Source organism: Pelodiscus sinensis, chromosome 3 (genome assembly GCF_049634645.1).
Source record: "Pelodiscus sinensis isolate JC-2024 chromosome 3, ASM4963464v1, whole genome shotgun sequence".
In the NCBI taxonomy this organism is placed as follows: Eukaryota; Metazoa; Chordata; order Testudines; family Trionychidae; genus Pelodiscus; species Pelodiscus sinensis.
Window position 1 is genome coordinate 71,230,635 of NC_134713.1, and position 26,618 is coordinate 71,257,252.

Here is a 26,618-nt window from a genome sequence, read left to right on the forward strand (position 1 = left end):
TCACAATCTTTCACAAAACAGAGCTCCCATCTTTTGCATAGCATTACTCAAAAGATGTATAGACAAGTACATGCAACAAATGCTGTGCTATGCAGTTATCATTTGTATCAGAGAATAACAGTGACATAGATGACCGGATTCTCCAAATAATCACATACACATGATCAAAGCTTTGTTCAAAGAGGATGTTAATTACAGTTGTTGTTTTATAATAAATTCATTCAGGACACTGTTACTGAGGCATAATAATCCACCACTCCAAGAAATATGCATATGTCACTGTCTAGTTAAGAGTTGGCTGTAGCGTCGGTGTTACACATTTAAAAAATTACTTTCCTGTGACTAAAAACAATGAGAAGTCCAGTGGAACCTAGAAGACTAATGTTTATTTGAGAATAACCTTTTGTAGGTCAAAATCACTTTGTCAGCTGCATGGAATGGAAATCACAAAGTAGGGAGTATAGAAAGACACAAATAAATAGATATAGATATAGATATAGATATAGATATAGATATAGATATAGATATAGATATAGATATAGATATAGATATAGATATATCCCTAACTCTGATTTCCACTACATACATCTAATAAAAGGGTTTTGACCCACAAAAGCTTATGACCAAATAAATCTGTTAGTCTTTAAGTTGCCATAGGACTCCTCACTGTTTTTATAGGTACAAACTTACATGACTATCTCTCTGAGATTTTCCTATGACTATGTCTTGGCTCTAAAAAGTGTCTACTCAAAAGTGCCATTCATCATTCCCAAGTATTCACAATTGAGTCATATTTCTTACTATGTTTGTGGACCTTAAAACTTTCACAAATTATCCAACCCAAAATGTACTACTGTATTCATTATTCTCCTGTTTAAAGATCTTCAGTTATCCAATCTGGGAGAATAAAAAAAGAATGCCATGAAACTTAAATGACCAATCACTGAGTAGTCAAAACTACCAGTTCACAAAATAAGAAGGTTATTCATTCCAATTTTTTAATGAACAGTTTAAAATAACAAATGCATTCTAAGAAAATCAACAATAGTTCACACTGATTTGCTACCCAAAATAGGAGACAAATTCTTAAAACTGTGCCCTTGATCTATGAGACTCTATGAGGGGAATAGGAAGTGAGCAACTCCTGTCTCACCATATGATCATACAGAGCCTACTCTGATCATGGCTTGCGGAGAAGGAAGAAAAAAGGCTGCATTCCTCATCCTGCCTCCCACAAACCAGGGCGATGGCTCTGTGTCACCTTTGTGCCAGTCAATAGAGCAAGAGGAGGACAGGGGAGCAATTCATTTCTGGACCAGTACAGTTGCACGCTTCTTCATACTCAGGACTGAAACTATAGGTTCAGACTAGCCCTTTACGAAAACTATTAATAACAAATCATTCAACAATCTCTACCTGCTATATCCTGAACCATAATCATGTATACATTGATGTAAACCATGCCAGTTAAAAATATACATGAACTGTGCCCCAGCTTCTGCATTTCTCTGCTTAGTACAATGAAACTCTTTCAAATAAATACCATGGCTGCAGGAACAAACCTGATAAATGACTAAAAGCGTTCATATATTCAAATGATTAAACATAATGAATCTCTGAATAGCTATATAAATAAACCTGCTGAACAGACAAATTAATGTATGGTCAATACATCTATTTCCAGACTAAAACTTGTTTGTACCAGGTAATCAACAAAGCTGTTAGTAGAACAGATTTCCTATTGAAGGACTTGTCTCTCTAAAAGAAACATACCGTACAGTATAAATGAGTCACTGTAATTAGAACAGTAGCTGAGTACAGTATCTCCAGTTTACAATAGACAGATGTTTCCACAGTGTATAATTAATGTTTTGTAATGCTTAGCTGCTTCTTTAAGGAATTCATTTCTCCAAATGTTGACTTTAATAGAGACGGGCCTGTGTCACATTTCAATCTGTGTTTTATACATCCCAAATATTTTGAGCCTTTGGATCCAGGATTTTCACGTGGCTTATTAGAAAAGTAAAGCATAGCAACAAAATTTTATGACTAATTTTTATCCTCATTAATTTTGGGAGTGTTTGGTTTCAGGACTGTGGTACAAGCCTATCTCTATGCACATGTGAACTGTTTCTGCACAGATAAGTGCTATCAATTTTCTGTTTGATTGCGTGAAAGATCAAATGTAACATTAAAATGAAGAATGATAGCATTCTTTATGTTTAATTATAAAACATCACAATGTGTAATCGGTGGTCCTCCAAAAATGTTCATAACTTCCAACTCTGACCAACACCTTCCTTGTGGCAACAAGACTGCAGGGGAAATTAATATTAGAACAAAACTAAGAAGACAAGATGGTCACAACATTACTGGTAAGCACTGAGGTCATTTTATTAGCATCTCTATCTCCTTCTTCTTTGTAGCTATACAATTTCAATGGCTAATTTAACTCTGTTGGCTACCTACTGTTCCTACTACACTGTTCCTACTACAACCTAGCCCTGTCAGCTCCATGTCTATCCTGGAACAGAATCTTCTATTCATACCTTCTGATCATAACAAAGAAGATAAAAGATGGGAAGAAATGGCCCCCACTACTATAACACCAATATTTTCAAACAACTTTGAACCCCAATAGCTCATTTCTTTCCTAATCTCCACTATCACTGGGTTGAGAATACGTCCCACAAGAATACTGTATGCTAGGATAGATCCTAAAGCTAACTGCTCAGTGATTAACCTGTGTAACCAGAGAAGGAGGAAATAGTAGCCTAAAGCTCCTGCAGCTGAATGCAAAGTCAGTGGTCACCATTTATGATCTCATTTTTGGATGGAGAACATGTCCCTGCTTGCATCACTAAGACAAGGTTCAATATCACCTGCAACTCTATCCTGGCACTGTTAGTCCCCACAGGATACTACATCACAACTCAAGACAGACTTCAAAATGCACCAGAAAAAAAGACAAGACAGTGAGTACTGGTTCTGCTCCTTTTCAGTGTGAGATGCAGAAGACATTTCAGCTCAGACACAATCACATTTGATTGAATCCATATGATCTGGGAGGCAGAGGCTCACAGAAACATCAGACCGCTAGTGGGGTACATAACTAGCTGAAAACTATCATTTCATGGATGAATGTCCAGAGTTGCTGCCCTCCATGGTATCAGAATCCCCCAGATTCCTTTTCTTCAACTACCTCAACTTTCATAGACTGTCTCAGTGACACCATAGCATTCAATCTCATGGCCCACCTGAAAACCATATAATTCTCCCAATTAGTCTATACATGCAACCAGACATTATGTCAGACCTTAGCTCTGGATACGGGAGATATCACCAAAATATTATTGTCCTGGTCTTGTAACCATCTATCCAGCCAGTGGCCAGAGCTTCCCTTTCTCCAATAGGGTATTTGTCTGCTCCTGAAAATATCAAGAACTTTCTCAATTTCCAAGACATCATATTTGAACAAGCCACCCAAGTAGAAGGCAAGTGCACCAAGGAGTTAGTGCAATAGTAGTCACTGTTCTCCACATCTATTCATGGCTTGGCCACTCAACCACAGTGTCAATAACATCACTATAGTTCACAGATGAACTACAGCAGAGTAAGTACACAAGCAAAAACTCAAAATGGCAATTATGCAAAAATACATTCTGACTCCCTGGCCAGTTTTGCTATTTTGCATAGTGAGGAGGCTAGTCAGTACAGACACCAGACCAAGCACTGACTGCTGTGAAGAGCTGTCTCTACTGAAAAGATCAACCAAGTATATAATAAGCCAAGTGGTGGGAAAACGCAGTCCCTAACTAGGTTGTATCATCCAGCCCCTCACCCGTGATAAGTTTGGTCCCATCACATGTGCCAAAGCTCAGGAAGTTCTGAAAAATACCAAGGCTACAGGTCAAAAATATCCATGCTCCTCTTGGCTAATAAAAGCCCATGGATAACTATGCCTGCAATTAACAGAAGTAATCAATGCCCTTCTACCAAACTCCTTAGAAAATTCAATAATTATCCAAGTCCTTGAGAAGGCAGCATCCTGAAGCTCTCTCCAGCTACTGTCCTGTCTCCAGCTTCCCATTCCTGGGAAAAATAGGTAAAAATGTAGTAACCACCAATCTCTAACATGTGACATCAAACAACATCCTGAATACTTCACACTCAGGGTTCACACTCGAAGCACAGCAGAGATATCTCTAGTAACACCAAACAATAAACTCCTTGTGCCCTGGACCCAGGTTAGAACTTCATGGTCATGCTGTTGGACTTCTTTGTAGACTTTGACAGAGCAGACCACAAGGTCCTATTGCCTTCCCATGATGGTGTTAACCAACTGCAAATGAAAGTTAAAAGTGGTGTGACAGTATTGTTCCAAGAAGGTCCTGCCACAGAGCAGCTGCCAGGCATGCTCCTCTATGGAGGATCTGCTTAAAAGTGAGCTTTAGAAGGCAGTCAGGAGATGAGTGCTTCAAGAAGGCAGAGAAGCAGTAGCTGCTAAAGCAAGTGATCTACAGGAGAAGGACCAAACTTGTGAGTAAGACGAGGCTGGGTGCTTGACCCTGCTCCTTTTCCCCCTTCTCCCTCACCAGATGAAACAACTGGACTCAGAGTGAGATGGGAAGCCTCCATGCACAGCTCTTTCCTTGAGGAAAAGGCTGGAGCAGAAGGTTTCTACAGTAATTCAACCCCAACCTGAATTGACATAATTGACATACAACCTGATGTGACATAAGAGGAGTGACACTCATGCAAAAAATGTATTACTTATGAAATAAAAGTTCGGGGGAATCCCAAGAACACAGCCTTTTGATGGATTCTTTCATGACTGACCCTTCTTTTACATCATTTCCATATGCGTCAATATGGTAATAAAAGCTTCTCTGGGGACCACAACTGCTCTATCAAAAAACAGAATATAGTCTAGTAATTTATGGAGAAAACATATAGAAGTGTAAGCTGGGGTTGAATTACTGCATGCTATCAGCCAGCTAAAAGGAGAGAGCTGCCCTGGGGGTAGGTGTGCTCACTTGAAGGCTATGTCTACACTTGCGGCTTCTTGTGCAAGAACATCTTGTGCAAGGGTTCTTGTGCAAGAAGTCTTGAGCAAGAAAACGTCCACACTGCCATGTGAAAGCTGTGCTTTTGCGCAAGAGCACCCATGGCAGTGTGAATGCTCTCTTGCGCAAGAAAACTCTGATGGCCATTTTAGCCATAGGGCTTTCTTGCACAAGAAATCCCTGCCAAGCGTACACACTGCCCCCTTGCGCAAGAGCTCCAGCGCAAGAGGGCTTACACATATTAAAAAATTGCATAACTCTTGCACAAGAAGCCCTCTCTTACCACGCCGTAGTGTAAATTTTCTTGCACAAGAGCGGGCGGGCAGTGTGGACACTCTGCAGATTCTTGTTCAAAAACAGCCATACTTGCACAGGAAGCCGCGAGTGTAGACATAACCCAATTATTGAGCTCTGCAAGATAATTAACTGTTAACTGTTGATATGTAAATACAGCTCATGCCAAGAGGGGGAAGGAATCCGAGGTGTGGTTATGTAAATCCAATTCAGCCAGAGCTGATGGAGGATTAGTGTTGGAATGGAATGTGGTGTGTTGTAACTAATTTGGGGCTGTTGTGGGGTCACAAATCATGCGGGAACTGTAAAATATAACACAAGTGCTTACAGGAGAGACACCATCATTGTAAGAGTTCTCAGAGGAACAAGCCTTCCCCCTGCCAGAGTTGACTGACCTGAGTTGGGGCGGGGGGGGGGGGGAGAGAGGTCTTGAGGCAGCCTGCTTCATGCCTGCCAGGTGTGAGCTGTAAGACTGGCTCAACCTGCCCCTTCCCTCCTGGTTTTAAGGACAGACCTAAAGCAGACTTCATGACGAGTCTTTTTGCTAGTTCAGTGGAAGCTGGAATCTTTGGCCAGCCTAGGTTGTGGCTAAAGAGTTGAAATCACTAAGGGTATGTCTACACTACCCCGCTAGTTTGAACTAGCAGGGTAAGGTAGGCATACCGCACTTGCAAATGAAGCCCGGGATTTGAATTTCCCGGGCTTCATTTGCATAAGCGGGGAGCCGCCATTTTTAAAACCCCGCTGGTTCGAACCCCGTGCAGCATGGCTACACGGGGCTCGAACTAGGTAGTTCGGACTAGGATTCCTATTCCGAACTACCTAGTTCGAGCCCCGTGTAGCCGCGCTGCACGGGGTTCGAACCAGCGGGGTTTTAAAAATGGCGGCTCCCCGCTTATGCAAATGAAGCCCGGGAAATTCAAATCCCGGGCTTCATTTGCAAGTGCGGTATGCCTACATTACCCTCCTAGTTCGAACTAGGAGGGTAGTGTAGACATATGCTAAGAGCTGAAATCACTGGTTTGGCCAGGAGCCAGACTCATTGCAGCCAGTGGAGCAGCTGGTGGGAACAATTGGCGGGCGGCCGGTAGGCACGGTGGTAGGCGGCCAGAGGTGTGGTTAGCAGTGTGGCTGGTGGAAACGACCTGTGGGCGGCAGGTAGGAGCAGCACAAAGGTGGCATAGCCTCAGGTTCAAGGAGTAGAGTCATCAGGATGATGTGTCAGGGTCTGCACTGACTGGACAGAGCTGTAAGTGGGGCATTTGATGTGGGGTACGGAAAAAGTTTGGGTAAGTGAATCGAACCCTTACCTTGTTAGACTGGTGAGCCTGAGAGGCAAAAGACATTGCTCAATCCTTTTGAGCTGGGACAGTTAATTGTGGGGGAGGGTGCTAAGAACTGTGTTTGTGGTATTTTCCCAAGATAATGCCATGTGACTTCTCTCTCTTTTTCATTAAAAGTTTATTTTCTACACTCAGACTCTGTGCTTGTAAGTGGGGAAGCATTGCCTCTCAGAGAGGCCCATGGGTGTGTGAATTTCCCAGGGTACTGAGTGGGGGCTTGAGCTGGTTCTGTGTGAGATGGACCCCTAAATATTGAACCTGGCCCTGGTTGCTGCCGGGCCTACCCGGCGGAAGGGTTACAGAAGTACTGGGACAAACACTGGTTCACAAAAGTTTAAAAGGTACTAACTTGTCAATTCTTACACCCAGATACACATCTGTATTGATACATTATAACCCTATGCTAGCATGGGAGTTTAACTTAGCAGCATTAATACCACACTAATTATGCAAACATTATATCAGCACTAGGCAATCTGTAGCAGTGGCTTACCTCTCTGTTGTGGTACTGTGGCTATTGGCTCAGGTTCCTTCATTGGGTAATTTATCTATCCTGCTCAACCCAGGCTCCACCTATTCTGGAATACAACAGGAAATCCTCCCACCTTTGCCACAGAGAATCTGTGAAAGGAACTTTCTTTCTCCACCTCCTGCCAGAAGTCTGGTTTTGAGCCCCCAGAAGAGATCACCAGGTTCAAATTCTATGCCCTTTACACCTCTTTACTCCTGCCGGGGCCTTACTAGAAAGGGCCAGAAATTTTCTCCTTCCACAGTCTCTTTGTTCTTCAGGAAATGAGGGTATTTATATCATCTAGCACTTCTTCTCAGTTCTCCTGCTATAACAGCTAATTCCCATGAGCCTTGAGAACTACTACAGCTCCCAGAATTCCCCTACCCCATGCTAAAGCAAGAAAAAATCCTGGGCTATGCCTACACTGGCGGTTTCTTGCACAAGACCATCTTGCACAAGGGTTCTTGTGCAAGGAGTCTTGTGCAAGAAAACGTCCACACTGCCATGTGCAAGCAGTGCTTTTGCGCAAGAGCACCAATGGCAGTGTGGATGCTCTCTTGCGCAAGAAAGCTCTGATGGCCATTTTAGCCATAGGGCTTTCTTGCACAAGAAATCCCTGCCGAGCGTCCACACTGCCCTCTTGCGCAAGAGCTCCTGTGCAAGAGGGCTTAAACCTGTTAAAAAAGAGCATAGCTCTTGTGCAAGAAGCCCTCTCTTAACACACAGTACTGTACATTTCCTTGCGCAAGAGTGGGTAGGCAGTGTGGACGCTCTGCAGATTCTTGCGCAAGAACGGCCATACTTGCACAAGAAGCCGCAAGTGTAGACATAGCCCTGTTGTTTTTCTTAAAGGGCCAGTATGCCCTGTTACACAACCCATATCAGTGCCTTGAAATAGCATTAATCCATTAACAGAATGTAAAGATCATTAACACCATACGATGAGTCTTTTGTATTATCTGAACATAAATGTAAGTGGATATCAGTACAATAGGGTTATGCATTGTAAACATGATCACATAACATTACTGATGAGATGTGGCAAGCATCTGTTCCCACAGCAGAAAGTGTGTTTTAGTTTTAATTGTTCAATATATTGGTCATCAAGTTATTGAGCCATTCATTGAATCCACTAATTACATATAGTCATTCCCTGCACTTATACACAGATATTGTATTGTTGTTTTTAAAATAACATATTACTGCAATTGGCACATCTGTAGGTTAGTGGCCCTAAAAAACTGTTTCTGCTAATGACATAAAATGAAATAGAAATGGGAACGTTAAACAGAAATAATAAAGAAAACCCACATTGCTGGAGGTGCACTGTTATCCATATTCAGTCTGTTTCACTGAGTTCTTCATTCAGTTTAATTATACTAGGAGCAAGAAAAAAGTCTGTTTTCTTCGTATGCAAGCACTGTGCTATAATAAATCTTTGTTCTACTTTTGAAAAAATGTCCACTTGTATCATTGCTGCTTTCTACCCCCTCTCAGTGTTGAGGAAGCCTCATTTAGCTGATGAATAAAAGGAAAACAGATTCTTGCTCTTTGTTGTCTCCATCACTTTCCGAAGTAGCAGATGGCACAACAGACTGGACAGCTTTCTCATCTGTTATGGCCCATGCTCCTGTACAGAGTATCTCAGCAATGGGGGGAAAGAGCCAGTTGCTTACAAGATATGTCAGGAGGGAGTTTCATGTAACCTTCCTTAATGTTGTCAGTAGAGATGGGTGAACCACTTGTGATTAAAAATCAAAACAAAAAAAAAACAAAAAAAACACACCTCTTCATCTTAAATGCTAAGAAAACTCTGTCTAAATTTCAAAAACATTTTTTGAAGTCTCCTACCTGCCTTCCTTTTATTTTTCAGTTTAACACACCTCTGTACTTCCAAGTGCAAGGCAAGTGCCAATATACAATGAGAAAGGCTGCTCTCTGGCATTTCTCACCTGCCCAGAAACAGGAAGTATCAGACATATTGCAAGAAACTCAGCTCTTGTGATAATTCCAAGCTAAAGGCCCAATTCTGCACCCATTTAAGCCAAGGACAAAAATAATGAGATCAAGAGCAGACTTTAGATTTGGATACACATGGTCTTCATTTACTTTGCATCAGTATCCAAATTTTACAATTCTTACCTGAATGAAAAGAACCTCTGAACCTTTTGCAGTTCCCTCATCACCTGTTACCAGACTTCGGTGGAGTTCTCTTGTCTGACCTTGGGCTAATCACTTCACCTCTCTGTGCCTCAGTTTCCCCATCTGCAAATTGGGATAATGATACTGACCCTCCTTTGTAACACACTTTTAGATGAAAAGCACCACACAGGCTTGATGCAAAGTCCAACTGAAGTAAATAAAAAGCTTCCTTTGACACAGTAGGCTTTGGATTAGGCCCTTCCAGAGATTATTTATTATTATTGTAGTTAATAATAAGAATAGTTTTGGTATCTATAGTGGTGTAAAGTAGTCTCAGTCACTGAGTTCCAGGCATTTCTTTCTTCGTAAGTAGCATTAAGAAGTTGGCATTTGTAGCATACTGCCTGTGGGGACAGACATATCTTCTCCCATCAAGAGTCACACATTGCAAATCACATCAGTGTATTTAGCCTGAAGAATCTCCAAACACTGAAGAATCTCCAAACTAAGAACTTGTCTATCCAGTGCAGCAGTGTGTCTCAGAAGAGAGTGAAGTCTAATGCATGCCAATGTGTCATATACTAACTGGCCCATACCCTGACATGGCAAACTAAAAACTCCTTACTCTGTGTTGATGTAGTACTATCTGAAATGGGTCAGCAGGGTCTATATGGGCCAGTCAGTACACAACACATTGGTGTGCATTAGAACTCTCATCCCACTAATGAACACTACCATACCACGTTAACAAGCCCAAATGGGCTGTATGAAAGAAATGGTGTTTTCAGGAAAACTCAAGCATGATGTTTCCTATAAAAGGAACATTTAGATGCCTGCAGATGTTTTCAAAAAGCTACTGACAGGCAATTTTTGTATTTTTCCTGCTTGGTGTCATCATGCAGATTGTCAGTCACTCCTGCTGTCAAATGGGTTTTACTCATAAAAACGTATACCCAAATAAATGAGAGGGTATGTCTACACTTGCGCCCTCTTTTGAGAGAGGAATGCAAATGAAGACATTGCAAATGGAGCCGGGATTTAAATATCCCGCGCTTCATTTGCATATTCGCGTTATCATGCTATTTCGAAATAGCGCTATTTCAAAATAACAGATGCTGTTAAGACGCGGTTATTTCGAGAGAAAACCTTTCTCTTGAAATACCTGGTAAACCTCAATGTATGAGGAATAAGGGTTATTTCAAGAGAAGGGTTTTCTCTCAAAATAGCCACATCTTAACAGCATCTGTTATTTCAAAATAGCGCTATTTTAAAATAGCGCCATAAAGTGAATAGGCAAATGAAGCATGGGATATTTAAATTCTGGCTCCATTTGCAATTTCAAATGTCTTCATTTGCATCTCTCTCTTGAAAGAGGGTGCAAGTGTAGACATACTCTTAGTCTTTAAGGTGCCACAGGACTCCTCATTGTTTGGAGGTTTTTTTTAGTTGGATATAAGATAAATGTGACCTCTAGATCATCTTGGCACAGCTATATACCCAACAATCAGGAGATGCAGCTTGTTGTTCCCATCTATGTGTACACACAGAAGTAGTATGATTGGCTGCCAAAAAGCAATGCTTTGTATGCTTGATTTCGTGAGATTTTGACTAAATTAAAGTGTATTGCAAGGATCTATAATTGTTTTACTAACAAAATTCTTATGATAGTTTAGGATAATTATATACCACTACCATCTACATCTGTGCTTGCATGTAACATGGAAAAAATGTACCATGCGTAAAATAAATGTAACAAAATATGATACTAATTTCTTTCTATGATGTGAGTCTATAAAAAGTATATCTTTCAAATGCAAGGTGTCTCAGAACACAGTGGGCCAAAATCACATCTGGTATATATCCAGTGATTGTGTAAGTAAATGGAGCAATATGTATTTGTGTATACCTCTTGAAGGCTTTGGATATTAGAACCTGCTTGATAATGAGAAAGTTGGCTAAGGGAAAGGCTGTCTGCTATGCATTGTGAAGAGTGCCATGAGAACTCTAATGTCTACTTGGACAGTCACCAAATACATAAAGAAAGGAACTTAGTTCCACATTTCATCTGACAGCGGCTCAACAATGAAGAATCTCATGGCACACCCCTACAAAGTCTGCACTGGAAATGTTGTTGGATTGATTGACTTTTTATAACATTGTTGTCCATTATTTTCAATTCATACTTTTTTTAAAAAAAGCACATGGCAGGATGATCTAAAACCCTATTAAATAAAGGGGAAATTGAATTTTGTCTTTAAAAAATGTTTGGAGTTTTTTAAATTGAGCTTTGGTTGTATTCTCACATCAGTGTGTCAAGATTTATGCATGTACAATAATTCCTATTAGTATTAATGGTACACTAGCATAGATATAAATTCTCACACATCAGCATGAGAATATTCCCATTTTACTGTTGAACAGGCTATACTCTTTATTAATGACATGTTTATATGCTAAAATTATTATTTTAATACAGGTTGAACCTCTCTGGTCTGGCAACCTCCATTGTCCAGCATGATTATAGTTAGCCGGATGTTCACTATCATGGGTGTGACCAAGTTTCAGTGATCCCATAAAGTTTGTTTACAGCCACCACTCCTAGCTCTCAGTGTTCTATGCTGTTGTTTAGCTCTACTTTACTAAGAAATGTACTCTAACAGCCCAGTAAGCCGTGGAAGTGTTGGTAATGGTGCTAGACAATATTGACCTCCCCATGGTTCAGCACTGGCCAGGTCCAGAGGGTGCTGGAGTAGAGAAGTTCAATCTGTACCATTGACTCTTTTAAGATACTGATCAGAGACCCTTGAAATCTAGGTTCAAGCCCCAGTTCTCCCATAGACATAGAAGCTGACAAAATTGCTGGGACCTGGGGCAAAGCTAGAGGGGGAAATCCATGCTCCCGTAAGGTGTAGGGCCTTGAGCAAGAGGGGCAAAGCTGGGGTAGCCAGCCCTCAGCACCAGACAGACCTGCCACCACTTCTCTTCCCCATCAGCTCTTAGTGCCTCCCAGAATATGTCACACAGGGATCCGGTGGTGATTTAAAGGGCCTAGGGCTCCAGCTGCTGCAGTAGCAGCACCTGTGGCAGGAAGCCCTGGGCCTTTTGAATTTCCAGGCCCAGATATATTTGCTCCTTTTGCCCTCCCTTCATCCCCGGTTAGTGGGCCTGCCTACACAGTTCCTATATGACCTTTGCCAAGTTTCTAAGTGAAATTTTCTAAGAGCAATTTTCAAAAGTATTTAGCATTGGCCCACATATGCTCCCATTGTAGTCAATGGAGTTTTACCAATTAGTCCTAAGGGATCAAAGTTAAGCACACAGAGCTCTGGCAAGTCCCACATGTAATTGTTCTATCTCAGGCCCCCCCATGTGTGAAAATAGAGATAACATTTCCTTTCTCCAATCCTTTGTCTCTCTTGTCTATTTCAAACGTAGGCTCTGTGGGGCAGGCTCTGCAGAGACTCTCTCTTGTTACCAGTGTAAATGACATAGCAAAACAGGGCCCTGATCTCATTTGTGGCTTCTATGTGCTACTGTAGCACAAGTCTTATGGAGCAGGGACCATCTTTTTGTTCTCTCTTTGTATAGTCTCCAGCACAATGGAGTCTGGTCCAGAACCAGGGCTCCTAGGAACCATAGCAGTGGTGGCAACCTGTGGCCCATGAGCCACATGAGAGCTCTGTGTGAGGCCCATGAGGCATTTTGTTCACTATTGCCCATGTGCAGGGTTGTCAGATTCTGATGGTTTCCATCTGCATAGTTTTTTTCCTATGAGTATTATTAAAGCAATACACACATAAAACAAGAGCATGGGACGCAAGGCGCGTTCTGATTGCACACAACTTTGATGCTCTCTCTGCTATGATTCAGCTGGCACATCCTGTAAATTCTAGGTACACATGTGCTGTTATCAAACTAATTCTATCCTGAGAGACTGTCTTGGTTACTACAATCTTGCAGCCCACTGAGATTAAAGAGGACTACTCATGCAGCTCACTCACTAGCCGAGGTTGGCCATCACGGTTTTATAGTCATGCAAATTAATATATTATTATTAAATGTATTTACAGAAAGCAGTACCAAAGCCACTGTTGATGCCAAGTGTTTCTTATTATTTGAGAATCTCCATATATTTAACCGAAATGTTTTTGACTATATCCTATACTGTTTATCCTTGATTAAACTCTTCTAGATAGTTAATCATTAATGATTTCTTTACAGTTACTGTGCAAACAGTTCATTCACATCTATGACATATCAAATTTCAGAGACATGTTCTTTAATTGGTTTCATTTATTTCTAATCTGCTTAAGCCCTCACCACTGTAATGCTTGACTAAATATACATTAGACTCTCTTATTTAAACTGCTAAAATAAATTTGAGGTGTATTCTATGAATAAAAATACTTGTTTGAACACATGTATTACCACAGTTATTATGTACCTATCTGAGCAGAAACTATTAGAAATAACTCAATAAATAAGCATTTGTGATGTTTATGCAAAAAAGAGGTTTCAGAATGGTAGCTTTAGATTTTTTGACATAGATTTCCAAACATAAAAGGCAAAACTTATACTCCTAAGTCCACAGCTAGGAACTTAAATAAATAGGTCTGGTTTTCAAAAGTGACGAGCAACTAGCAGCTTCCATTAGTTTCAACAGAAGATATGGCAAGCTCAAAGATCCCTAATTTAAAATCAATACAATTATTTAGAGGTGAGATATTCCCTCCCACTCAGTCACCTTTACACCTAAACAGAAGCATTTCTGGCAGTAAGAGGATTCTTGTACAGGTACTGCGAACAGTGCCTTCCCAGGGCCTATTTGCAAGACCTGGACAAGGGTAAGGCTGGGAATGAGAGGGGCATTCCAGGGGTCAGAGAGAATTGCAGAAGATCCTCACAGCACTATAATTCATACTGAAGCCTGGGAAGGCTACTGTAATTTTAACAGACCCAGAGAGCTAGTTAAGTTACTCCAGGAGCTTCTGCAGCACCTGTAGCAGCCAAAGATTGGACAGGTACCAGGATGACTTAAAACCACACTAGCCCCTTACCCATTGGGCTGTAACTTTTGTGCTGCACTTACTTCTTAGAAGCACAGCACAGACTCTCATCCTAGGCACCTAAATTTGGACTGAAGAGTCCAAAGTCAGGCTCCTATTTTTGAAACTCTTGGCCTTTGTTCCCTTACCAAGCAAGTAGGACAACAGTTTATAATTTCTGCATTCACCACAGAGCACTCTCCAGACAGTAAGACTCTACCACATGGCATTGAGGTCACTGATAATAAACACAGGGCCTGGTATAAGCAGGTGCAGCTCCCACACATTCCTACCAAACAAATTCACTGGTATAGGTTACACAGCATGTGCAGATTGGCCGGGTATAAATGGAAAAACCATGTAGCTTGCACTAATTTTGACTGGACCTTCAATGGGTGTGCAAAATGAGTGCAACTTATATGCTGAAGGAACAGAAAGAAGATGTAGCAAGAAATGTAATATAGGTTGTAAAATAAAGCAGGGTGACATGTTCTATTTTACATCCTCCTTCTAACTGCTATTCCTGCTATCTGTCTCCTGATGCTTAAAGTTGGTTGGGGATTTTCTAATTAAACATTTTTTCATCTGCAAAGTTTCTCAGGGGCAGAATGCAATTTCTGGTCTACTCCTGAGAGAGATACCCTGACTCCAAAATAGTCATAAGAATGGTCATACTGGGTCAGGCCAAAGGTCCATCTAGCCCAGTATCCTGTCTGCTGACAGTGGCCAGTGCCAGATGCCCCTGAGGGAGTGAACAGAAACAGGTAATCATCAAGGGTATGTCTACACTACCCTCCTATTTCGAAATAGGAGGGTAACGTAGGCATACCGCAATTGCAAATGAAGCCCGGGATTTGAATTTCCCAGGCTTCATTTGCATAAGCCGGGCGCCGCCATTTTTAAATCCCGGCTGGTTCGAACCCCGTGCCGCGCGGCTACACGCGGCACGAACTAGGTAGTTCGAACTAGGCTTCCTAGTTCGAACTACTGTTACTCCTCATTCCACGAGTAACAGTAGTTCGAACTAGGAAGCCTAGTTCGAACTACCTAGTTCGTGCTGCATGTAGCCGCAATTGCGGTATGCCTACATTACCCTCCTATTTCGAAATAGGAGGGTAGTGTAGACATACCCCAAGTGATCCCTCTTCAGTCATCCAGTTCCAGCTTCTGACAAACAGAGGCTAAGGACACCATTCCTAAACATCCTGGACCTAACCTTCATGAATATGTCTACTTCTTTTCTGAACCCCGTTAAAGTCCTAGCCTTCACCACATCCTCTGGCAAGGAATCAATAGCTCAGTAGTTAGGGCACTCTTGTAGGATGTGGAAGTTTCAGATCAAGTTGCCACTCTCTCTTATTCAGTCTCCCTTATTTAAAGGTTTCAGTTTTGTTCTGCATCAGAACAAGAATCCATGTTGAAACCCCAATAATTTTTGGCTAACCAGAATTCTGATTTTTGAACCATCCATACTGAGACTGTAAGTTACATTCTTTTTGCACACTCACTGAAGTCATAAATTGTTATAAGATACTTTTCTTTATTATTTGCACCCACTCACTTTTACAACCTATAGTGTAACTTGCACCACTGTGAATTTCACTACTGAAGCTGGCCCATTATGCCTACAGCCAAACATTACAAACAATTTTTGTCACCAGTGGTTGGTTAGAGGCTATTTTACAATTCATCTAATAAAATCATTACAACTATTAGCAAGAAATTATGTTGCTTCTCCAACATACTTAGCATTTTAAACTTATGGTGAGACATTGAAAGTAAGTCTATTGGAAGCTGAACAGGTGCAAAGGAACCGTTACTAGGTAATAAAATGTTACAAGATAATAGGTACAGAATATCTAATGCACATTTCCAAGCATATAAATACAATTTAAAAGATCATAATAATGTCAAGCTACTATCCTTTTATATTCAGTTCCAGTTTTCTAGATAGCACACTGAGGACCCACTCTTACAAGATGCTAAACACCTGGCAGGATTAAGTCCTCAATCAACTGTCAATTTGTACTTTGCTACTTTTTTTTTAACTCCTTCAACCAGATTTAATATCATCCAAATAATACCGGGACTATTATAACCCAGGTTTGATTAATAGTCTTTGATGAGTCTGATTTACACGTGCAGTACAAATTATGTCTCTAGCATACTAGTATGTCTCTAGTGTACTTGTCAGGCTGCTTGATGTAACGTCCCATTATTACAACTCTACAATCTATACCTCCGTGAGCATTATTTCAAACTTTATTGAAATAATTCTGGTAACTAAATGTATAGAGACCCAATCCTACAACCTCACCGAGGTCCCTGTCCAGAATGCTTCACTCAGAGAATGGCCTCACTGACTTTAATGGCACTGTCCTTGAATAAGGAGAGCTGGATTAATTTATTGGTCCTTACTCAGGCAAAATATCTGAGAACTAACTACCTAAGGAAAAACTCAGTGAGGACTATATTATTTTGTTCTGCGTGTGAAACAGTAATGGGACTTTGTTTGTGCACAGCTTTTGGCTGTATTTTGAATAACCAGGGCTCTTAGATGGAGGAGAGAACCAGAGTTTTAAAAATAGCAGCACTGCAGGCCCCCAACACCAGAGGACCAGAACAGGATAGCCTACTCCCCGGCCAGAAGGCTGCCCTCTGGACACATCATTCTTATATCTGTGTTGGGTAACTTTAAAGAACTTCACTCTGGGTCAACTCAAAGTAAAGAGATATACCTGAACATCGATTAACCAGACACTTCAGTCACCAGAGCTGTGCTGAAACTTCAGCACTGTAAGGGCAGTTAATTTTAATATTGTTGGTATACTGTTGCCCCAGAGATTTTCACACAGTGGGCTGAAGGTGAAAACTATAGCTGTTCTTTATTCAGCTACAACAAAGCAGTAATAACATGCTTAAATCCACCCTTACTCAGCAAAGCTGATAAAAATGTGCTGAACCTTAGGCATGTGGTTAAGTCTCACTGACTGCAAAATTGACATCACTGGAATTGAAACACATGCTTAAATATTATTTAAGCTTGACTTTAATTCAGAGCTGATTATGTGCTCAAATGCTTTGCTAAACTGAGGCCTGAACGCTATATACCGTGTTATTTTCCCATGTTACTTAATTGTGCTAAATGGCTAATATTAAAGGACACCAACAGCAAATAATTAGGCATTTTTAAAATCGTGTGATTAACATCTGACTTTAGTCAGCACTGAAGTTTTCAGAAAGGTCAGCTGCTGTATCCTTTTTCACAAAGGTTCCACTAGTATTCCCTCTGAAGCAAATGAGGCTACTTCTGGAGTAGCTTATTCATAGTGAGAATGGGTATCAGAATCCTGTTCATGCCCACAAGTTAAAATAGATCACATCTGAGGTAGAGTCTTGACACAGTTAAAAAGGAGAAAAGAGATTAGCTAGTTAGCACTTAATTTAGGGCATGTTTGTCAGTAGGCAGATCCTGCAGCAGAGCCAATCTCCAGGAAATTTAATGAGCGTAACTGACCTGTAAGGATACATCTGCACAGCCAAAGAAAGCCCATTTCAGCTGACTCAGACTCATGAGTTGTGGGGCTATGTCGTTGCTGGGTAGACTTCTGGGCTTAGGTGAAGCCCAGGTTCTAACCCTGTGATGTGGGAGGGCCCTAGAACTTGAGCCTGGTCCAAGCCCAGAATTCTACACTGAGTCTGAGTCCTGAAAACCTGAGTTGGCTGGCACAGCCATGGGGTTTTCTTTGGTTTGTCAACAAAGCCTCGTAAGCTGCCAGACAGGCTACACTGCCTGATTGTTGGGAAGAGTCAGCAGACTGGCTCTTAAGTTCAATGGCTGCTCACACCATGATTTGCCCATGGCTCTATTACCTCATGCCTTGCCTTTCTCCAAGTAACCCAGTCCTGACCCTTGGTTTCAATGCCTGACTTCTGGTCCTGGCTTCTGACTCCAATTCTGACCCTGTTCCAACCACTACACACAACCACCCATATCCCAGTCACTAACATTGTGTGTGTGTGTGTGTGTGTGTGTATATATATATATATATATATATATATATACACACACACACACACACACACAGAGAGAGAGAGAGAGAGAGAGAGAGAGAAAGTGCAAGTGCAATGAGGGAGACAAAAAAGATGAAATCTGAAATCAGAAGCAAAATAATAGTTTGTTTTTGAAAAAATAAGTCACTAGTTTTGAATACTCAAAGTGACTCATGAAAATTACAGTGAAACCATTTGCAAAACAAAGACATGGTAAACCCATACTGAGCCAAGGCTCACAATAGAATGATGAGAGCATGCACAAAAGAGACTAAGGAAACAGGGGAGCCCAAACTTGTAAAATTGCTAAGGAATACAATGTTACAGTATCAGCCCAGGAGCAATGGGCTAATTGCCTTCCTCCTGCCACTTCCACAAAAACACCTAACAAATGTTGCACAAGAGATCAAGAAGTGGTTTACTTAGAAGGTGTTTTCCAGATGCTGCACAGCCTCTTTTGTACACCATAGAACGTGGCAGCAGTTGGAGACCAGCATGACCTTGCTGTGGTAGGGGAGAGATGTGTATATGGATAATAGAAATCCCCTGGCTGCTCCTCCACCTAGCCTTCTGCTACCATCAAGCCCTTGCTGCACTGTCACAGAGAGAGGCTCCATAATGCTGTTCAGAGTTTGTAACTTATGTCCTTTCCCATTCCATCCAGCCAGCAGAACTAATGATGCTCTTTAGGGTTTCTATTCCTACCAGCCTGCAGAGGCCTAAGGGGATTGTACCATTTGGCCCAGTAAGAGAGGGAAAAGGAAAGCGGATTTGAACCAAAGAGAAACATGTAAGAAACCTTGCCAGACACTGCAGCACAATGCAAAGCAGTTGCAGCATCCACCAAGCAACTTGAAAAAAACAGAATGTTCAAGTTTTATCATCTGATGGGACACAAACTAACAAACTGCAGTCTGAGGACAAGACTTATAACTGTAAATGGAAGCATGAAGGAGAAATTCTGAAACACCACTCTGGTCCCTTATTATGCAGCTGGTGGAATTACTATTAGGAAGCATGGCTGAATCTTTTCAAAGCTTGGCAATCCATGTTTCCGTGATGGCATAATTGACAGTAAAGTGCATTAGGGGATTCTATTATTAGCGTTAAAAAAAATCCCTTGGGAAAGAGGCATGGGAGCAGATTTATTTTGCATATAACAATGGTCAAAAGTTCAGAAAAAAATTAAAGAAGGAAAAAATCCTCTGAAGTAAACAGGAGTTTTATATGAATAAGAATTTCAAGACTTAGCCCATAGTTTTTAATGATTTGGTCATTAATGTCATCTAGCTTAAAACCAAGAGAAAGAATTTGGAGTGAATTAAAACGGTAGCTAACCTGCATGAAGAACTGAAATAACATGTTGTGGACATTGGGAAAGCTAACGGTGGACAAACAAAATACTGATGAGAGTAGCTCAACATTGCTCTAATTAGATGCAATATTTTAATTATCTTTCTCTGCACTATGTATAACAATACTTCCATCACTCAGTGGTATTACTCATAAATAAAGTACCCCATATGTGGAAGTGCAGAAGTTAAGCCTGTTAGTTGCAAGTAATGAACATTACTGTTGTATTCCTCAAGACCTCCATTTTTAGTTTTTACTCATTTTGTAATAAAAAATACTGAAGATATACACATAATAACATAAGAACAGCTATATTGGTTCAGACCAAAGGTCCATCTAGCCCAGTATCCTGTCTTCCAACAGTGGCTAATGCCAGATGCCTCAAAGGGAGTGAACACACCAGGTAATCATCAAGTGATCCCTTCAATGTCACCCATTTCCAGCCTCTGAAAAACAGAGAAAAACATTCCTGCTCATCCTGACTAATAAGAATTGATGGACCTAACCTCTCTGAATGTATTTGGTAATTTGTTAAACCTTGTTAAAGTACGGGTCTTCACTACATCCTCTGGCAAGGAGTTCCACAGACTGTTCACTGCATGAAGAAATACTTCTTTTTGTTTTAAACCTGCTACCCATTAATTTCATTTGGTGACCTCTAGTTCTTGTGTTATGGGAACAAGTAAATAACTTTTTCTTATTCACTTTCTCCACACCTATCATGATTTTATGGACCTCTATCATATCCCCCCTTAATTTCCTTCTTTCTAGGCTAAAAAATCCCAGTCTTTTTAATCTGTCTTCATATGGCACCTGTTCCAAATCCCTAATCATTTTTGTTGCCCTTTTCTGAACCTTTTCCAATGCCAAGATATCTTTTTTTAAAAGAGTTGACCACATCTGTACGCAGTGTTCAAGAGGCAGGCGTGCTATGGATTTATACCGGAGTAATAAGATATTATCTGTCTTATTCTCTATCCTTTTTTTAATAATTCTTAACAGTTTGCTTTTTTGACTGCTGCTGCACATTGAGTGGATGTTTTCAGATGTGCATATACATGTGTACATACAGTTAATAAACAATTCATGAAATAATGTACAGCAATCTCTTACTTTTCACTATTTGTTGCTTTTTTCCTGTATTCCCATTCTCAGTGTTAACTCCTATATTTACCTAAACTATAAAATTAATTTGCACAGATTTTCACCTTTTGTTTTTGTAATAACACAAATTCCCAGAAAATTTGAAACACTACTTAAAGAAAGTCTTTGTATATTCCCTATACCATATACTGTTTCATATGCATACTTGATTGATAAAGGGGGTACACTGTGTTATAGGGAATATATATGCATAGTATGGTGAAAAGATGGACATTGCATCAGCCCCTAATACCCTAGTAGAGAGATGGGAACATCATTGAATCAGGATGGTGAGGAACCACTGGGTTTATGCTAATATAAATATAATGGATGGGAAACCCCATAAAGGAAGAGGTTAAAATAGAGGCCACAGGAATCCGTCTGCCCCCAGAGTTGTGATAATGGATTTATCTCCCATTAACACTTAAGGTACTTCTACACAGCAGCGTCATTTCAGAATAATGTCAGTTAATCTGAAATAACCAAGCATGTGTCTACACTGCAAGCCATTATTTCAAAATAATGTCGCGCTGGAAGACTTCTTACTCCAGCTCCTGATAACCCTCATTAAGATTGTTCTTCCTTTGAATTTCAGATGTGTCGACAGCACCAAAAGCCAAGTTAAGCTACTTCAATTTAAGCTACGCAATTGACGTAGCTCAAGTTGCGTAGTTTATTCCAACTTTAGCCCTGCTGTGTAGACATATCCTCAAAGCCCACTTATTCTGGATGTGTATAGAGTTAGTGAATTTCACCCACTATGCAAAATAGTAGATTTGATTGTGTAGTTAATTTTTAAAAATATGATAACAGAAGACTACAAAATATACTAAAGTTAAAAGGCATATTTTATAGATGCAATTAACAATTAATTTACCTAATCTTCATTTGATCTGTCATGAGCTAAAATTTGTTTATATGATAGTTATTTTTTGAATGATCTTTCATACAAATTGCATACTTCAATTTGTGCTTCTAATCAGCCTGTTACATAATACAAGATAATTTGAAGATGGCAACTGGGACTTGTATGTACTATATTATCATAACAGAGATTATGTGCAATTAAGCATCTAATCCAATTTATCTGTATATGTTAGTATTACAGCTGCTATTTTAAATGATAAAAAAATTAAACATATACAGCAAAAGCTCTCCAACATTCTCTAGGGGTAAATTATTATAATATTTGCTGCTCAAAAAGCTAAAAGACCTTCACTTTATATTATCCATTTGTTTTAAAAAGGTGGTTTTTTTTGTTTGGGTGGGGTTTTTTTTTTTTTTTTTTTTTTTGCAGTTTAAGTAAAAACTAAAACTTCAGTAGTTGCTGTCTATATTAATTGAAATATACTTGAATTTCCTTTAAGATAAACATAAAGAGCTGATAATAATATGAAAATTAGGTACATGGAACAAATAAGAAAAAAATATTTATTTTACATCTAATCTTCCTTGTATCAACTGCAATTAAAAAAAAAACAGTAAATCTGAATATTTTAAAATAAAACTCCAGTGCCTTATTTGGATTTTTTTTAATTGAGCAAACTCTTTTTTTATCATTTCTATCATATCTATCTTTATCTTTCTTCTTGCATTTTTGCACAATCTTAGGCATTCAGCTGCATCAAGTACAGGTTACTGATTTATATTGTCTATATTTTTTCTGCCTTGTATGTCACTGCTTGATTTTGATACTGCTTTGGCTTTTACACGTGTAAAACGTGTGCAGGTCAATTACTTTTAGTCTAAAGACAGTAAGATCAGACTGTAATATTTGTACTCATGCTCAATAGTAGTACCTTACTCACTCAACATTCTCACTGAAATCAGTTGGTCCATTCCAGACATAAAGTATTATTCAAAGTGAGTAAGGGCAAAATAGTGTGAAATATCTTTCTGTAAAGCTGTGATCCCTTTTTTATTGTTGTTTATCAAAATGGAGTGAGAGAGAGCAGCTAGAGTATATCCAAAGTAAAATTCTATACTTGAAATTAACATATCACTCTGCAATCCTAATCATGGCACAATATTATTTTGAGCCACAAAAATCAATTTGTTTGCATTTCTCATACCTTTAAGTTAAATGTACACCAATTTATTTGCAAAGAACTAGTCAAGAAACCTTCCTAGTTCTCCTCTAAGCAGATCCCTTCTAGCTGATTTTATATCATTATTCAGCTGTTTTTTGCGTGTGTGGTATGTCTCTGCCAAGAACTGCATCTGTACAAGTGATTTTCCATATATCAAAAGTATGAAAAGAACCCACACTATACACACATACATCACAGCTGTTCTTGGTTTAGTGGAATAATCCAGTACCATCTTTAAAGGAGATTTAGTAACTACAGAATTTATATTAGAATAAAGATGATTAAAAATGGCATACTTTGAGAGCAACAGAATAACCTTTATTCTGATTTTTTGAAATCCAGTTCCATAATATTGATCAGATCCAAAGTCCACTGAAGCCAAGTGGGGCCCTTTTCCCAATATATTTTCAGTCCTTATGTTCCACATTTAAGTGATAAAACACTGACAAGCAGGAGTCATTATGAATAGTTGATAGAGACAAATAACTGAACTCCACATAATGTAAATTCAGCAAACCCCCGCCCCCTGAATCTCCTAAATGTGAACTTTCTTCTACAATACCTTTCCTCCACTTCTGACTGATAGTCACAGTGTTTCTGAGGTTGGCTATATCTCATTTGTAAAAAGCCATCCACTTAACTACCAGCAAAGTACTATGAAACAGAATATTGTCTGTTCTTCTCACTTAGCTTCCCAACTGCAGTAGACTAAAAAGGGCAATAAATGATGTGCGTGTCTTGGGAATCTGTTGTGGTTATTATTATTGTGGTAACTTTACTGCAGAAAAATATTATATGATTTCTTGTTCGACACAGCACTAATGAAGAGATGGTCAGACTTGATTGAACCTCCGGGATCTAGACATACCAAAACAAGGTTTTAATGTAGTCATGGTGTCTTTGCATTGTGAATTTCAGCCTTACAGAGCACATGGCAGTTGTAGTAGCCCATAATAGACATCACTGCATTTGCCATCTGCCTTTGACATAAGCTGGTTTTTCTTTCTATTTTTGCACTTGAGACGATTAATTAAAGAGCTTTGAGAGATGCTTAAATAACTCAATACATAGTAAAGTTGCTACATAATCCATTGTTTTAGGGAAAACACGTCAGGGTCTTGTTTAATAAATAATTTTCTAATCAAGGGCAGTCTGGCTGAAAATGCATCACAATAGAAATGTATTTCAATATGTATATTACATTATGGGAAAAGGAAAAGACATCACCTGACATTAAAAATATCAACAAACAATTGAAATTAAAGAAATGGGATTGCTGTCTATTTTTCACACACACACACACTGTACTCAAGGGCTCATTCTATTTCCATAGAAGACAAATGGAGTTTTTCCATTGACTTCAAAAGGAGAAAGACTGGCTCCCCTACTGTTCTCCAATAGCTGATGATTGGGAAATATTTTAAGCCTCTTGGAGGCCTGCTTGATCCATTTCTGGGTGTTCTCACTGAGCTGCTTGTATTTAAAGGTGTGTGTTTAAACACAGCTCACTTATCGCTCTATCACGTTAGAGAGAAGGGACATACAGAACACATTTATGCTCAGATTTGCTGCTACCATGGAGAATCAATACAACTCTACTTAATTGGCTAAAACAATGTAAATCAGCCCTTTGCAACCAGATGTAGGATGTCCACAGCAAACAAACTGCAACCTGTTCATTGTGAAAACAGACCCTGAACCACTCAATGATATATTATCCACTGCCTTAGGCACATTTTTAGTGATCAAACCATTTGTATACAGCAAAAGATACTGAATTGTATATGGATATAACAGTAGGTCCAGTGTTGTTGTTTTTACCCAGAATACAGAATGCCCACTAAGTCACTGGGAATTTCACCTGAGAAAGGACTGAAAAATCAGTCCCAATGTGATTTACACCATTTTTACACCTCTTGTTTCCCCTCTCTTCCCAGTAAAACACATAACTATTCTGGTGATTAAATCCTTTCCTTCACAATCGCTGTTCTGTTTCTGTTACACACTGGAATAGTTGTAATGCAGAGCAAACAAGTGACAGAATCAATAGGAAAAGGCTATCCAGTTATTCCCAAGCAAACGGAACAGACTTTTTCAAAATGATCAAAAACAGAAATTAATTATCCAGAGGGAGGTTTCATTTACATGCCGATTATTTAACATAGTGATTTTGGATCAAATATGACTCCTAATCACTGGTCCCCACAGGAAAACATGCCTAATACTTGTGATGCCTCTGACACATAGAGCACCTTACCATGATATATATATTTTTTGAAAAATTGTTACGATCCACAAACACATTTCTTTGTTGCTAAACATTCATGGTACATGAGTGTTTAAACCTACGAAATATATTTGGACCTCACACCTTGTGTTTAATTGAAAAGTCTAACATTTGTGAAGTAAAGGCATTGGCGGGACTTGGAATGCAGAGATATAAATGTATGTAAGAGCTATGATGTGTGTGTTGTGTCAATCCCTGCATTATCCCAGTCTTGTTGCTGCTAGGTAAATGGCAGAATTTATACTTCTACTTTTTTTTTAGGCGAATCAAGAGGAAATTCCTAACTACCAGTTCTGAAAGTAGAAGTCCAGCTAAGGAAGAAAACAAAGTGATTTCCCCATATAAAGGAATGTTCACCCAAACCAAATTCATATTATTCCTCTATGTGGTTTTATATTGGTCTCCATACTGAATCAAGCAAAGAATACATACTTTTATTATTGGTTACAGTTACTAATGATCATAGATTTAACTCTGTAGTGCTGACACACTTGTTTATAAACAGCCTCCCTCATCCAAGCAAATGCATTCTCCTTGGAAGAGTACTATTTGCAAAATCAAAGTCACTGTTTCCAAATAAACAGCTTCGTTTTCATATCTGCCTTAAAATGATCTGCCAAACAATTAATTACCTATGTATACATTAAATGCCCAAAAATAAAATAATTCTGCTTTAAGGCTGCCAACCACTGTAACATGTTTATCCATTTTGTGGGAGAGGAATTTAGCTTATCCATTTTCAAAAGTTTAATCAAAGTGAAGAATGAGAGAATCAGCGGAGGACTATAAGTATGTACATGTGCTGGTTTGCTGCACTTACAGTAATCATGAAAGATTTCTTCACTACCAAAAGACAAACAAGTCACATGACTTGAATGACATATCACTTCTGCACACAGCAATCACTTTTTCCATAAAAATAATATTAATATCATCATAATCAATTCCAACCAACCTGCTAGAGATAATTATAATACATCTATTGGACCTAGATATTGTGGTTTATTCAACAGGTACCACACAGGTATGATACTACTTCAATACCCAAGTACAATGGGATGAATTAAGAAACACAGCCAAGATTTTCAGCATTAGCTCTAACCCTTTTTGTTTTGGGGGGAGGAGGAGGGAGTAGGTTAAACTGAGAACCTTCTGGTCACTTAAGCCTTCTTTGTGGTTCAATATAAGGATCACTGTCTCAGAACAAAAAAGAAATTGCTGGGCTTTGATAGAGACTCTGGATGATATTAAGAACTTCAAACCCCAGATTTTTGAAAAGAAAAACAGATGT

The 26,618-nt window shown here is 39.5% G+C and overlaps 1 protein-coding gene across 7 annotated transcripts in view; it reads right to left on the bottom strand.

The window, feature by feature from the left end:
* The window catches only part of SIM1 (SIM bHLH transcription factor 1), a 67,307-nt gene that overhangs the window by 22,090 nt on the left and 18,599 nt on the right, over positions 1-26,618 (bottom strand). The gene's annotated exons all lie outside the window — the stretch shown is intronic.